The sequence below is a fragment of the Schistocerca serialis genome, chromosome 3, assembly GCF_023864345.2.
Source record: "Schistocerca serialis cubense isolate TAMUIC-IGC-003099 chromosome 3, iqSchSeri2.2, whole genome shotgun sequence".
Lineage (NCBI taxonomy): Eukaryota > Metazoa > Arthropoda > Insecta > Orthoptera > Acrididae > Schistocerca > Schistocerca serialis.
Genome location: NC_064640.1, coordinates 630262170 through 630278634, shown reverse-complemented (window position 1 = coordinate 630278634; position 16465 = coordinate 630262170).

Below are 16465 nucleotides of genomic sequence, written 5' to 3'. Positions count from 1 at the left end.
CATATTAGCAATAGACAACATCCCAACACCCCCCCCCCCCCTTTTAAGTGTAGGCACAGTCTGGGTGACATGCTGAAAAACTTCAGGAGAATGACTTTAATAGGAGGTTAAGATGAATATAAACCTGGAACCTATTATTGAAAATTTACGGTAAGGTGGTTCGGACTTAGACTCCGGTAGTAGTGACGATGGAGTTACGATGTAGACTTTCGAATAAAATAAAGAAACAATATCTCTTGGTTTTAAAGTCTCATTGTTTAAATATGTGTTGGTCGACGTATGAAATGCATAAATAATATATGAGAATATCCTAGCCTTTATTGACTGGAAATTGTACCCTATGAAGTATGCAGGCAATAAATTATAATATATTGCCCAAGGCGAAGTTAAGTATTTCCCAGCGTATGGTATGCTCTAGTAACTCATGAAAATGTAGCTGTATAAATACGTCAACAACTCAAATATTTCCACTGGATTAACTACTGCCATGAAACTTCCTGGCAGATTAAAACTGTGCGCCGGACCGAGACTCGAACTCGGGATCTTTGCCTTTCGCGGGCAAGTACTCTACCAACTGAGCTACCCAAGCACGACTCACGCCCCGCCCCCACAGCTTTACTTCTGCCAGTACCTCGTCTCCTACCTTCCAAACTTAACAGAAGCTCTCCTGCGAACCTTGCAGAACTAGCACTCCTGAAAGAAAGGAGGTTGGTAGAGCAATTGCCCGCGAAAGGCAAAGGTCCCGAGTTCGAGTCTCGGTCTGGCTCACAGTTTTAATCTGCCAGGAAGTTTCATATCAGCGCACACTTCGCTGCGGAGTGAAAATCTCATTCTGGGAACTACTGTCATGTTCAAGGCACGAACAGGAAAATGCCTTAAAATTCCAGACAGGGTTAGATATCGAGATATCGGTGATTTTCGACGTTATCGGTTTGCATCCCCTCAAGTTATTCGTAGAAGATGGTTTATTGTTTAGTTATGGAATGGATTATAAATGCAATCTTGGACTGTAGTGTTGAGCGAGAAAGTTTACACATACAATGCCCGTTTACAGTGAAAAATGTGACAACATACAGACCATTTTTGCAGCAGTCTTTTCCAATAGCCTTATCTACCAGTATATCTTTTTAGTACAGTCAGATACAACCATATACACGCATTATACAAAACTTACAGAAATTCGATGGAGCAGAACCAAATAAAATGATTTCGATTTGTATTTGAAGTTAATTGTGTATTAAATTTTTGCTTATAATACAGTCTAAATCTCAATCAAGGACCGTTACTGCAATCAGTTTAAATGCCCTTGTCGTTAGACAATTGTCATTATGAGATAAGTCTTACTTGACGTCTTCACAAAGCTGTGTCAGCTTTTCTCGCCTTCCGACCTAATGCGGACTACAGCTGTGGAGCGCTGGACGCAATCTCGTCAAGACATGAAGTAAGATTTCTCTCACGATGACTAATCGAAGTCTGTTTTGGTTCAAATAGCTCTGAGCACTATGGGACTTAACTTCTGACGTCATAAGTCCCCTAGAACTTAGAACTACTTAAACCTAACTAACCTAAGGACATCACACACATCCATGCCCGAGGCAGGATTCGAACCTGCGACCGTAGCGGTCGCGCGGTTCCAAACTGAAGCGCCTAGAACCGCTCGGCCACAAACAAACGCTGATCATTATGTCATTAACGTGACACTCAGTGTCGGTAAGAAGTGTTGGTTTGTTTCCCCTTATGAATAAAATAATTTTGCACGTACCCATTCGATAGAACAGTCCCAAATTATTGTAGTGCGACATTCGTTTAGTGGCTAAGTATTTAGTGTCATATTCGTCTAACTGATAAGTATTAGTAGGGAAATTAAACCGTATGTACGTCCTCTGGCGCTTATTGTAGTTTATGCTGCCAACTCATTATATCTGATGTGGAAAAGTACTTAAACAGCCATAAATTATCCGAAGTTTCTGTAATTTTAGGTTGGGGATATTCTTCTGTCATTGTTCTACTACTTAAGTAGCAATAGTCACAACAAAATCCACGCTTTGTACTGTTTAATGACTTCTTTGATACAATGACGATAGCAGCTCAGCAAGGACTAATACTCTCCTCTTTTATGCCATCATTCAGTTGCAGGGTGATGAATTCTTCCATAACCGGTTGTAAATGATGGGGACTGTATTCTTTTTCTGATACACAGCTGGCGCATCTCCCGTCGGAATTCTTTTGTGTGTTATGGGTGTCTCCAGAGACAGGCTATGATGATTAAACAAGTCCACGAATTCCACCAACAATTACTCCATACAACTGTATCAGCTCCCTCCGAGGTATTTTACTTTTTTTTCCATTTCCTGTGTCTTATTGCAAAATAGCGTAATCTAACAGTAATGTCTTTGTCCGCTTGTTTATGGGTAGAAGTTAACTTATTTACGCTGAAGGTCAACAGTCGGACCCTGCAGACCCAGTACTATGACGTGATTGGGGCACAGAGACTTCTCGAAGGCACAACGGGGGCTGTGGAAAATTAGTGATAATTGTGTTAAATAAATATTCATCTGTACCGATCTTATCCTATTATATGGTTTCCTCCGTATCTAAGTGGTCAGCATGGATTGCTGCCAAGAGAAGGACCCACGTTCGGTTCCCTTTACTGCCAACGAACGTAGCTTGGTGGGAGTATTGGTACTGGGTGCACTCAGCACTGTGATTTCAACTGAGTAGTAACTTGAATCAGAAGTACCGGCTCCATTGTCTGTGATGTCAGCAAAAAGGCAAGGATACCAGTGGCTGATTACACACCCTTTCATATCGCGTCCGTACGACGCCGCAAGGCTGGTCGACATCCCTTGGGCCATCAACGCATGCAACAAACACTTGTTTTTAATCCTGTTACATTCAGCTGTAATGGCTCAGTCAATTATTTACTATAATCTACATGTTCGTTTGTAAGCAGTACTAAAACTTACATTGTTTTTCACAACTGCAATAAAACTTTTATAATTGTTTAAACAAGCAAACTGTCTGGAATTTACTGAATTTCCCTCCACCTCTGCATGTGTTATGTCCACTGTGACAGTAAACCGTGACAGTAACTGATAAATGTGCTGCCTTTTTTTTTATACTTACCGTAGCACTTGTGATGTCTACAGCATGTTTTCAATACAAAACTGCACATACATTCCCTGAAAAATAGTCCCTAATTGCTTTAATTTTTAAGCCTGTTATCGTAAAACACTTCCCGTATCTTGCGTCTTTCTGAGTCATATGTTACATTAATAGGGCAATAAACTGTAAGGGTGAACAATTACGAAAAAAATTACAATTGTTGGGTAAAAAATTAGATAAACCATATTAGAAGAATCAGGCAACCAGGCAAGCCCCTTTCCATACCCGTAACGAGCAGGATAATTGCTCCATTATTCTATTTTTCAGTTGCTCACCATTTATACCTCACCCAATTTTTTTAGAAGGGACTAAGATGTTTCAAGGTGAGGGGCAGCAGTGCAGGCTATTCTGAAATTTGGTAGCAATGCAAGCAGTCCTCATTCTCCCTTTGTTACAATACTCATGAGTGCCACTCACATGGGGAAGGCCTCAGACACTGACAACCGATTCGCCTGTATTTGGCAGGTCGCTTGTGTAGAACCTGAAATGAATGAGTCTTTTTTTGAGACAGTCAACACTAAGGTTAATGATGTACAGTCGACTCAGTATTGTTGGTATCGATAGATTATTGAAAACTGAGTACTGTTCATCATAATATATAGGGTTCAAAATCTCATGTTCTCCTAGAAATGGAGGAAAGAAAAAAGTTTTGATGCTACGAAAGAGCAGCTGGAGTAGCGGTGGCTCTGAGCACTATGGGACTCAACTGCTGATGTCATTAGTCCCCTAGAACTTAGAACTAGTTAAACCTAACTAACCTAAGGACATCACAAACATCCATGCCCGAGGCAGGATTCGAACCTGCGACCGTAGCGGTCTTGCGGTTCCAGACTGCAGCGCCTTTAACCGCACGGCCACTTCGGCCGGCAGCTGGAGTAGCGACCACGGCATTTGCCTGGCGAGCAGTGAACGAGTGTGTGACTGGCACGTGCATGTTTTTTTCATTTGTATTTCCTTCCGTTTCAAAATTAGTAGGGATACGATTGTTAATAACGTAAGTAAATATATAAAATATAGTGCAAGATAGGCAAATAAATTTCTGAAACAACTAAGATTAATAAAGAAATAAAAATTTTCATTCTGGTCGGTTTACGAAGGTTCTTTGACTCACTCTGTTAAATGTCCTCCATTACATTCAAGCAACTGGATGGATAGCACTTGTCACATAATAATTCATAGCACATAATTCGCGACAAAAATAACATCTAATGAATGACATCTTTTCGCAATTACCTCGTTCCTTTCGAAGATTAGGCAGAAAACATATTTGGCTCATATTTAAAGTTATTTATTTTTCGGGAATTAATTTTGATTCATACAACGCATACATTGCCTGAATAATAGCTGCCGAAATTTGATTATTAGTTATGCTGGGAATCTTTGTTGTATCCACATGTTTGTGGAATTACCACTATTTTTCCAAAAGCAGATAACAATTTTGAAGCCTTGAAACAAAGTATTTTACTTGTCGATAGAAATAAACATCACGTTGGTCGCACACAGGTGTGCAGTTTGGTGGTATTACTTCTAACGTGCATGTCAGTTGACCCTCGCCGTCTATAAACATGCTATTATACATGACAGTATTAGTTTGCCCACCCCAGGAACCCATTAACAGATCAGACTTCTTATCAGAAACGTACGGTATTAAAATGATCCAAAGATATACTTTTTAAATGTAATTTACAAGTTTACCGGATTTGGAGAAAGTGACGTGAACATTTTTTTAACAATCCGTTCCACAAGAACCAAATTAATCATTTGTTCCTAATAAGTACATAAGAACTTTAGGCAAGATTCTTCCAGATACTGTGACGGAATATTACGCCGTGTACAAATGCGTTATTTTATGTATAATACTAACTCCGACAAGGGTTCGCCTTTCTCCCTAACTCGACAAAGAGTTTCGAATGTTGGCCTTCCAAGCACTCTTTTCGGAATTATTTTCATGTAACGTAGCTTAAGAGTTAACTTTTTACTGATTCAGATCGTTTGAAGAATTAATTTGCATACCATGTTACTATTTCTTGTTGGTGTACTTACCTTATTAACCCTCCTATTCCTACCAAATGCAAAATGGAAACAAATACAAACGTAAAAAATTAGTGCATTTGGAAACAGAAACCAGGTGACTCTTCCTAAGTCAAACGATTTGGTCTCTACGCCAGTGGCGCTTTCATGGCACAGCGTTTAACTTATGGATACATAATATGCAGTCAAAAAACTTCCTTTCTTCGATGGTTAAGAAAATATGGGTGTGTGGACCCCATACACTGTAATCAAAAGTGCTCAGCCTTCAATTATCTTCGGAGTTTGTTGATTTTGAATCGATTGCGCCTCATGTACTATAGGGGAGGTTTTCGCAAAAATGGGAGGGTGACGGTTGTGTTGACCCAAAATACATTGGAGTTCTCCATTTTAGGTCGTACACATGCGATCTGCCAAATATGAGCCGAATCAGCTGGCCGAGTCTCAGGCATTCTCTAATCAATAACCCGGGTCTCGCATACATCACAGCGACCGTTTCAATGAAACAAACTACAGAAACCTCTGCGCCTGGAAGGAAGGAAGGAATACTGTATTTGACGTCCCGTCAACATCGAGGTTATTAGAGACGCACCTCTGTGCCTGTCAGACTGTGAGATGAAAAGCTCAATGTGCAGTTTAAGAGATCAAAGAAAGGTCTCAGCAAATGTTTGTGGGCCTTATCATCCCTTACACTTACTTCAGTTAAGATTTCCAGTAAAAATAGGCGGTATTCTATAGCATCATTGCTGAAGAAGACGTGTGTCCCAGCAACATATGGGCTGATCGCCCCGACAGTCCCTATAGCACTGCAACGGCTAAGTTCACCGATACCTAGTATTCAGCAATCCGTTTCTACTGTGCAACCATGGAGAGACGTAGAATGGACTGCAGAACCAGAAGTTCTGAGTCATATAACTGCCTTATACTGACGTGGAACCGAGATTCGGCACTGTCTGAGGTTCACGATACTGAGCTCAGTCACAACCAAATCCAGTAACACTTGTAAACTGAATGAAAGGATATCCTTCCACAGCGTTTTAATTCACTTTGACTGACGCAAATATTTCCAAAGTCGTGGAGGGAGACATATTTACTACCCCCACCCAAGTATGGAAACGACAGGATGTACCCCAGTATATGCTCTCGATACCAGTTTAAGAGATATCGATCTACTGTCGACAAACTGTTTAGAGGGGCCTCGTCGCCGTTTGTCGCTGTTCACTTGGTCCATTTTCCTTCAACCTGATTAGGTACCACTTTCACGCAGTTCTCAAAGCTTAAAGCAGGAATACTGCGACTTTGAAGTAAATGTTATGGGTTTAATACTCATCCCCACAGCCCTAAATAATATAACAATCCCAGAAAGAAATCGTGTCAAATACCGATCGTTTGTGGACTATTTTATTTCCTACAAGGTTGCTACAATTCAACGTTCGCCCCCTGAGGTAATGTATACGGAAAACTATTTACCGTATGGGTACCCAGCTTAAAAGGAATGATGTTGAAAATACGCGATGCAGGCTTTGCGTTGTTAGTGGTTTTAGTGTAATGAATTTTCGTTATGCACAAGTACTGGTATGGTGGCATAGGGTTGAAACACAAGCCTCAGTATGCATTAATGTTGCAGACGGGCTACGCTGCTGAGGATTAGGTGAACAGGATTTCACTCGTTAAGTTGTTTTATCAAAACAACAGCAATAGTGGCGCTGCTGTTCGCCAGTATTGACGCACTTTCGCCACCATGGTTGAAAAACATGATGAGGAAGTTCGAATTAACTGACGATTTGGTTATTGCTCCTGGGAGAGGCCGGTGCCCAATTGTACCACATATTTTTTAAGGAGTTACTGTTGACACGGCTGAGATTCCTCAGCCCAATGTGGTACCTTCAAGCTGTGCTCGAGCTATGTCATGACAGCTGTATATTACGTGGTCCACTGTTCGAGATGTGCTGGAAAAATTTTGGAATATCATCTCTAGTGCGCTTTCACGCTGTCGTGGATGCGGATGATAGATTTAGCAACGTTTGTTACCTGGAAGTTAAACATGGCGATCAACTAACAAATTAACAAATGTTACTCTTTCTTGTGGAAAATGGTTGATTCGTTTTTTCTCTTCCACGTCACTTCACACATGCTTCCATAAAGTTTCATTGACCTACGATCACTCGTTTTTCATGTGGCGCTCTCAAACAGCGAAAGTTAAGACACGATCCTGACACATTAAGGTGAGTACCGCTTATGTTCGACGTCAACGTTCAATAACCAGTCACAGTCTTCAGGTGGCGGCACAAGCACTGCAGGGTATGGATCCTCAACCGAGAAACCTAAAGCAGCTGGTCATGGCACTGGAATCGGCATGGTTCCACAACCCTGCTGGTACCGTCCAGAACCACAATGACTCTCTTCCTGCACGTCCAGCCCTGCAAAAGGGGGATATTCAGCCTTTTGAGTGGTGGTGACACAAATGCGACTGGACCATGTATAGCCATCCAGTATTTCCTGCATTCACGCGTATCTGACAAATACTTGCATTGAACTACACAGGCACTGTAAAACACACACACTGCCATAAATTTATATCATGCCAAAGCAGAGGCAAGATGACGAGCAAAACATTTTCTCTTCCTGCGTGGAAATCACATAATGTGGGAGCACTATGCTACCCAGACACTAGGACATATTGCGGTTGGGATCCGTCTTGTAGGGGAGCTCGAATACCCGAAATGGCTCGAGCCCCGTTCCGGCACCAATTTTAGTATGTTACTTAAATGGTACAGCCCATGTATATCCCTATTCGCAGTTTGTGAATACATATCAAATATTTAATATGGTTGCTGCTCGTCAGCAGAGCTGCTCCTCAAGAAACATATGAATATCTGAAGGACATTTGCACCGAACTTGACAGGCAATGTAAAATACAGACACTGCAATAGCTATATAATACTGTACTGATAGATAAGTCTACCGCGGGGGTTATCTTGGTCCCATTGTTGTCCCTAATCGTGTCTGAAAGTCTGCCATGTACCTTTGTGCTCGAGTTCGCGCAGTACCGCTGAGTCCGCTGTTTCAGAGGGTGTCTACTTCCAGACAAATTTGCTATATTTGAAAAAGAATTAAAATGATCGTGATGACACTGGTGCAGATGAGACGTATCCTTGATAAGAAATTTCTGAATTACTACCACACGTAAGAGTGTTTAAGTCTAAAGGATGATCTATATCTCCGCTGAAAAATTTGGCCGGACGCTGTGGCCGAGCGGTTCTAGGCGCTTCAGTCCGGAACCACGCGGCTGTGACGGTCGCAGGTTCGAAGCCTGCCTCGGGCATGGACGTGTGTGATGGCCTTAGTTCTAAGTCTAGGGGACTGATGACCTCAGATGTTAAGTCCCATAGTGCATAGAGCCATTTGAACCACTTTTTTTAAAAAAAAAATTGGAAATTGCTTCAGAGATAATGTAAGAGACCAGTGCTGTCCAGTAGCACGTTACGAAGCAATTCAGGATGATAAAGTTATAACAGAACTAGGAGTGGACGACACAAGCCAGAACAGTAATGAAGCCACAACCAAACACTAGACACTCGTCAATGAATTGCATGATCAGCCACTGTGTCACATATACCAGAAGAACTCAGCCCCCTCTAATCGAATGACGTCAGCAGAGGCGGCACTTCTGCAATCAACGCTCCGGCACAGCAGCAGGCGAACTACTTAACTACCAATGAAATCACGCCTGGGACATGAACGCAGCTCCCGACGGTTCGGCGAGAACCTAGTCCACGGCTCATCCGTAGCCATCAGCACCATTATTCCAACTTTAAACCCCCAGGTCCAGCCCGTCACGTTTCGTCGCAGCTGGTTTGTCCAATGCCGCGCAGCCTAAGCTAGTCGCAGCCACGTCAGTGACAGTGCCCCACCAAGCTGCGAACCCATGACTGCTCCCTTCAGTCCCGGACTCCGTCTGGTGCCACGCCTCCATTTGGTCCTCTGCTACCTCCGTTCACTACCGAGCAGTGGCAGCAGAGATGCCCGCTACTCTCCACGAAAAACAGCTAAAGCGGCGTGTCTGTATCGGCACGCTCAGGCCCGAGAATTATCCCCCGTTGGACACAGTCTCTCTGATCAGCTAAACTAAGTACGTCTGATCGACGATTTGGGGTTCTATCAGCTGACTGACTGCATTTATCACCCACCCGTCGACCTACTTCCAGCGGACACTCGCCCATTCCTTCCCGCAACACGCCGTTATAGTAATAAAGAAACTATGGCATATTAGATTATTTATCTCTATTACCTTCGTCTCTGTGGACATACCTTCAGGACAGTGAAAAAGCTTGTAGTATACAATCACTACAGCATCAAAAAACCAAGTTCCTTGTAGCACTAATTTACAAAGAAAAACCAAATATGTCACTGTCGTTGCTGTCGTTGCTGGAAGAGCTCAGCATGGGATAATTGTACCGCTGCTCCATTTCATTCACTGAACCCATGGACGAGGAACTATCATGCTCAAAAGTGTCTGAACAATCTGAATTGTGCTCCGCCTGATTTTTATGCAGCCAACATAATGTATCTGTAGCCCACTGATCGTATATGTAAAGATCAGTGTGACCCCGTGCGGTTTGTTGCAGCCACACCGATAACAGGCAAGTGCGAGAATTTCTTAGAGTAATAATTCAACAAGGTCGACGCATTGTTGCGAGATAGGTTAATTTGCTGGAACAACGGACTCAGTGTTACTGCAAAAACTTCTGCACCAAGGGGCAAGGCAGATTTCCAGATTGGCAGTGATGTTTTGGGATAAGTTACTGGTAGCTGCATTTTTGCACAAATTCGCTGCTGCCGGCTATAAGTATTGGACATTATCTAACAAAATTATTCTCAGGGTTGCAGCTCTACTAGTACGTAGCGGCTGAGCTACAAAATGGAACTACCAAAAGAAGCTACCAGTTTGAGGCCACAACAGGGCAACATCTCTACGTGCTTAGTACCTCCCGGACTACGTGCCACGGTGCAGCAGGCTATTAAAGATATACACCAGCAGCAAATCCAACTCTTGCTTTGGGGGAAGGAGGTTGCTCCCCGCGCACAACGGCCGACTTCCGCCATTGCAGGAGCAGAGCCTCATCGCGATGGGCTCTCTCCACCATGAGCCGGCCGTTGTGACGGAGCGGTTCTAGGTGCTTCAGTCCGGAACCGCGCTGCTGATACGGTCGCAGGTTCGAATCCTGCCTCGTGCATGGATGTGTGTGATGTCCTTAGTTTAGTTAGGATTAAGTAATTCGAAGTCTAGGGGACTGATGACCTCAGATGTTAAGTACCACAATGCTCAGAGCCATTTGGACCATTTCTCCCCACCATGACACAGCCGAGGTGCTACCCAGGACCACAGCAGATACGGACTCGTCGAGTTTACACGCCACTGTCACGGACGTTTCACTGCTGGGTAACATAACGAGGTTGCTATCATACGGCGGAGACTTTGCGTCAACATCGTGGGGTGGGAAAGCAGACAGCCCAGCAGAACTCAGCAGCCAGCTGGCCACTGACATGGTAGACTGAAGAGAGAGCAAATGCTTTAATAATGAACTTGTTAACTTTAAAACTGCCATTCTCTGCAAACTCCTGGGCTTCCACCTCGCTTCCGTCACTCATTCGCACCATCTGGACTTGTACCTGTCCATCGACCAATGGGTGTGCTATTGTTTGGTGGCATCTTCACGCAACTTCCTCAAAAAGATCAGGTCTGTTTGTCGCCAAGATATCTAAAATGTTCCCATCTCGAGTTGGTGTTATAACCAACTGCTCAAGGTTTTATGTTGAGGGCGCTCCTAGAATAACTTCTCACGAATCTTCGCTTCCGCCCCCTGTGGTAAACGTGTAATTTTCCCTGTCAATGGACGCCAGATTAAAGTCTCCACCTGTAACTAATGGATAATTTGGATATTTATTTCCTATGTACTCAAGACTTTCCCTGAAACGTTTTGTGACTTTTGTTGTGGATGCTGGTGGTCTATAAAAACACCCTAATACAAAGATCACATCTTGTCTGAATGACAGCTTTATCGAGTGTATTTCACAGTCCGACTCAGTATCGATCACAACTGCGTTTAAACAGCTTTTAACTGCAATGAACACACAACCTCCCACATCATCAGTCCTATCCTTACAAAACATTGTCCAATTCGAGTTCAAAATTTCAGTGATAGTTATGTCTGGTTTCAACCAGCTTTCGGTACCTGATGCAATATTGACATTACTACTGATTTATTTCTGAGGGCAACAAGAGGATCTCGATACAGACACTTCGACAACTTACTGACATGAGATTTAGCATATTTAAACTCTTTGGAAAGACCTGTTTAGGCTAACTAACAATTTTTACAGTTGACACACCCACATGAGTGTCCTGAACTGGTAATTTTTCAAGCCAACGGTTTGTTTCCCATGGGGAGGGACCTAATCTAAAAAAAAAAAAAATGATGACGCCCCAAGTATTGTGCTACCCATGTAGCTGCTTCCTGTGTGTAGTGCACCCCTGATCTATCGAAGGGCGTCCCACAACCTTCCAACCCATAGTGTAGGTCGAGGAACCTACAACCATTGTCGTCACAGAGACGACGTAGATTCTTGTTTAGGTTCTCCACTCGACTCCAAACCAGAGGACCCCGGTTCACCCTGGGTACGATGCTGCAAATCGTCAGCTTGGCTTTCAATCCTCGAGAGACGGAGACCGCCTTCACCAGTTTAGCCAGCTGTCAAGGAATTCCTAGGAACCCTGACGACTGGCATCGTTGGTGCCGACATGTGCAACAATCTGCGGCTGGCTGCACCCCGCGCGCTCGATAGCCGCCGCAAGAGCCTCTTACACATCCAGGACAAGGCCCCCCAGCAAGTACGCTGAATGAACGTTGCACTTCTTGCCCGCCCTAGCCACTATGTTCCTGAGGGGCTCCATGACCCGACTAACGTTGGAGCTCCCAATAACTAAGTAAAGCCCTATCCTCAAGTGCCTGTGCGGACTTTGCTGAAGCAGCAGCCACTATCCAGGCAGAAGGTGCATTCTGATCCGGCACAGCCTTTCCCCCCACCTCACCCCCCATCCCCACCCCCCTACCAGCATCAGATAGCACACTGCACACTGAGTCTATTAGCAAAGTGCATGGGATTTGGCAGGAGCCTGCGTCCCCCATGCAGCTTTCGCCTTGAGGCTCGAGACTTCGACACAGTCCGCCACCCACACTGAAGTGAGATTGGGCCGGCCGGCTCAGGCTCACCTGCGGTCGGCTCAGTGACAGAGAGCTGTGGCATCCCCCCTGCCCATCTAGTACATCAGAGCCAGCCCGAGGCACCCTATTCTCACCACACCTCAATTTGGCTCTCTGGAGCCTGTTGTCTGTGGCCAACAAAGCTTCCAGCTTCGTTTGGACTGTGACCAACCCCTCCTGCATCCGCACACAACAGACACAGTCCCTATACATCTAGTTAATATGTGGTTTACTATAAGAAACTTAAGAAAACCTACTGCCACACAAGGTTAACAGCTACACTCTACTTGGCAGAAAGGACGCTGAACAATGAAAAACAATAAAAATTTATGGTAGAAGCTAGATCTCGTGCTTATTTTCCTGCTGCTGTCTATCGAGTAAATACTAAAGAAAGAAATAGGGACCTACACAGTAAACTGCTAGGGGCTGTCTAGTGAATATTATTAGAGATTTAAACAGTAACCTATGGTAAGCTACACCTACTGATTATCCCTCGTATTTATACTGTAAAAAAAAAAAGTTTACGTACAAGCAAAAATGATCTAATATAACTATCAGTCGGATTTAACTTAAAGGAAGTGGGTTTTTAATCAACGGGACTACATGAGTCATTACAGGGTCAAAGATTCATCTGCCGGCCGCGTTTACGGGGATCATGTAACTGAAATATACCATATCCACAGTTGCATTGGCCAAATGTATCTTTGGAATTATTGCCAGCTCCAAATTTATTTATTTATTTCATTATCAGTACAGAGTAACCCACCGCATTGAAATGTAAGGTGGGTCGGATGCTTCTGAGTCTTATTCTTAACCACGCTCATTGTGTTACAATTTCTTTTCTTTTTTTAATTTTTCTTTGACATTTGCATTGTATAAATTAAATTATATTCTCATCAACCAGCTCCAAATGTAACATATCTAAATCAAACTTTACAACTGGATCTAATGCATTCCATGGATCTATTTATTGCTATGCATGAAAGGCGCATTCCAGCCGAGCACTGGATTCAGTATATACAGCCTTTCAGAGAAGGACAGTGACATGTGACAGAAATTTTGACTACTGTACTAACAAGTTCCACAGCTGCTCTAACTTCGCAGTGCCTAGTGCTTATTTTCTGAAGCAGAGAGCTGGCTATCACCATAAACCATTCATAGTCCAGAATCACGTGGACTGGATTTCTAGAGCACAAGAGAGTGAAAGTGCTACTTTTTAGTGTGAATACGGTATAAAATGTAAATTTATGGTTAAGAGGAAAGGAGGCAACGGGACGATCTGCGAAGGTTACAATTATCAGAAGGGCAAAACAAATGTGACAAATAGACTCATACACTGAAGCGATAAGAAACTGGTATAGGCATGCGTATCCCAACACAGGCAGAATACGACGCTGCGGAGGCCGACGCCTATATCAGACAGCAAAAGTCTGGCGCAGTTGTTAACTCGGTTACTGCTGCAACAATGGCAGGTTTTCAAGATTTAAATGAGTTTGAACGTGGTATTATAGTCTGCGCACGAACGATGGGACACAGCATCTCCGAAGTAGGGAGGAAGTGAGGATTTTCCCGTACAACCATTTCACGAGTGCATCGTGAATATCAGGAATCAGGTAAAACATCAAATCTCCGACATCTCTGCGGTCGGAGAAAGGTCCTGCAACAACGGGACCAGCAACGACTCAAGAGAGTCGTTCAACGGGACAGAAGTGTACCTCTGCTGCAAACTGCTGCAGATTTCAATACTGGGCCATCAACAAGTGTCAGCGTGCGAACAATTCAACGAAACATTATCTATAGGGGCTTTCGGAGCCGAAGGCCCACTCGTGTACCCGTGATGACTGCTTGTCACAAAGCTTTATGCCTAGCGTGGGTCCGTCAACACCGACATTGAACTGTTGGTAACTGGAAACATGTTGTCTAGTCGGACGAGTGTCGTTTCGAATTGTATCGAGTGGATAGATGTGTACGGATATGCAGACAACTCCATCAATCCATGGACCCTGCATGTCAGCAGGGGGCTGTTCAACCTGGTGGAGCATGTGTAGTTAGAGTTATATGGGACCCTTGATACGTGTCGATACAACTCTGACAGGTGACACATACGTAAGCATCGTATCTGATCACCTGCATCCATTCATGTTCATTGTGCATTCCGACTGACTAGGGTAATTCCGGTAGGACAATGCGTCACCTCACACGTCCAGAATTGCTACAGAGTTGCCCCAGGAACACTCTTCTGAGTTTAAACACTTCCGCTGGTCACCAGACTCCCCAGACATGAACATTATTGAGCATATGTTGGATGTCTTGAAGCGTACTTTTCAGAAGAGATCTCCACCCTTCCGTGCTCTGACGGATTTATGGACAGCTCTGCAGGAGTTGTGGTGTTAATTCCCTCCAGCACCACTTCAGACATTAGTCGAGTCCATGTCACGTCGTGCTGTGGCACTTTCACGTGCTCGCGGGGCCCTACAGGATATTAGGCAAGTGTACCAGTTTCTTTGGCTCTTCAGTGCAAGTGCAGTAGCAATATGCAGAATACTAACTACACTGAGGTGACAAAAGTCATGGGATAGCGATATGTGCACATGCAGGTGGCAACCTACACATGGTATAAAAGGGCGGCGCATTGGCGGAGCTGTCATTTGTACTTAAGTGATTCATGCGGAAAAGTTTCCGACGTAATATGGCAGCACGACGGGAGTTAACAGACTTTGAACGCGATATGAAAGTTGGAGCTAGTCGCATGGGATATTTCATTTCGGAAATCGTTAGGGAATCCAATACTCAGGAATTCAGTGTGTTGAGACTGTGCTGAGAATATAAATGTCAAGTACTGCCACTCTCCACAGACAATGCAGTGGTCGACGGCGTTCACTTAACTACAGACAGCAGCAGCGTTTGTGTAGAGCTGTCAGTAACAACAGACAAGCAGCACTATGTGAAATAACACTAGAAGTCGAAGTGGGACGTACGAGGCCATTCCATTAGGACAGTTTGGCGAAATCTGGCGTTAATAGGCTATGGCAGTGGACGACAGACACGATTCCCTTTGCTAACAGCACGACATTGCCTACAACGACTCAGATGGGCTTGTGACTATATCGGTAGGACTCTAGACAACTGCAAAACCGTGGCCTGATCAGATGAATCCCGATTTCAGTTGGTAAAAGTTGATCGTAGGGTTCGAGTGTGTTGCAGACCCCAAGAAGCCATGGACCCAGGTTGCCAACAAGGCACTGTGCAAGTTGTTGGTGGTTCCATAATGGTGTCGGCTGTGTTTACACGGAATTTACTGGGCCCTCTGGTCATGCTGAACCGATCATTGACTGGAGCAGACCATTTGCAGCCATTCTAAAACAACGATGGGATTTCTATGGATGACAATGCGCCATGTCACGGATTCACGATCGGTTTGATGAACGTTCAGGACAATTCGAGCGAATGATTTGGTCATCCAGATTGCCCGAAATGAATCCCATCGAATATTTATAGGACATAATCAACAGATCCGTTTACGCGCAAAATCCTGCACCGACAACACGTTCGCCATTATGGCCGGCTGTAGAGGCAGCATGCCTCAATATCTCTGAAGGAGACTTCCAACGACTTGTTGAGTAGACGCCTCGTCGAATTTCTGCACAACGTCGGGCAAGAGGAGGTCCCACACGATATTAGAATATATCGCATGACTTTCGTCACCTCAGTGTATGATTGGATTCGGCATCTAACCCAAATCGGTACGACACCAAATTTTGTGGTCACAGTTTCTCTGTATCTTTTACAAACATAAAGTATGACATGAAACTGGTTCTTGGTCAAACCGATTGGACCGGGTCCTGTCTGTAGTGTGGGGTAATGGACAACACCGAATATACAATATACGTGCGTAATACTGTGTGCATGAACGGTGTGTTGCAGTTGCAGTGACACCAGGCGAGATTAGGATTTTGTTACAGTATTCAAGAACGGCAATACAACGTTGCGTGCCAGCTTATGCTGCT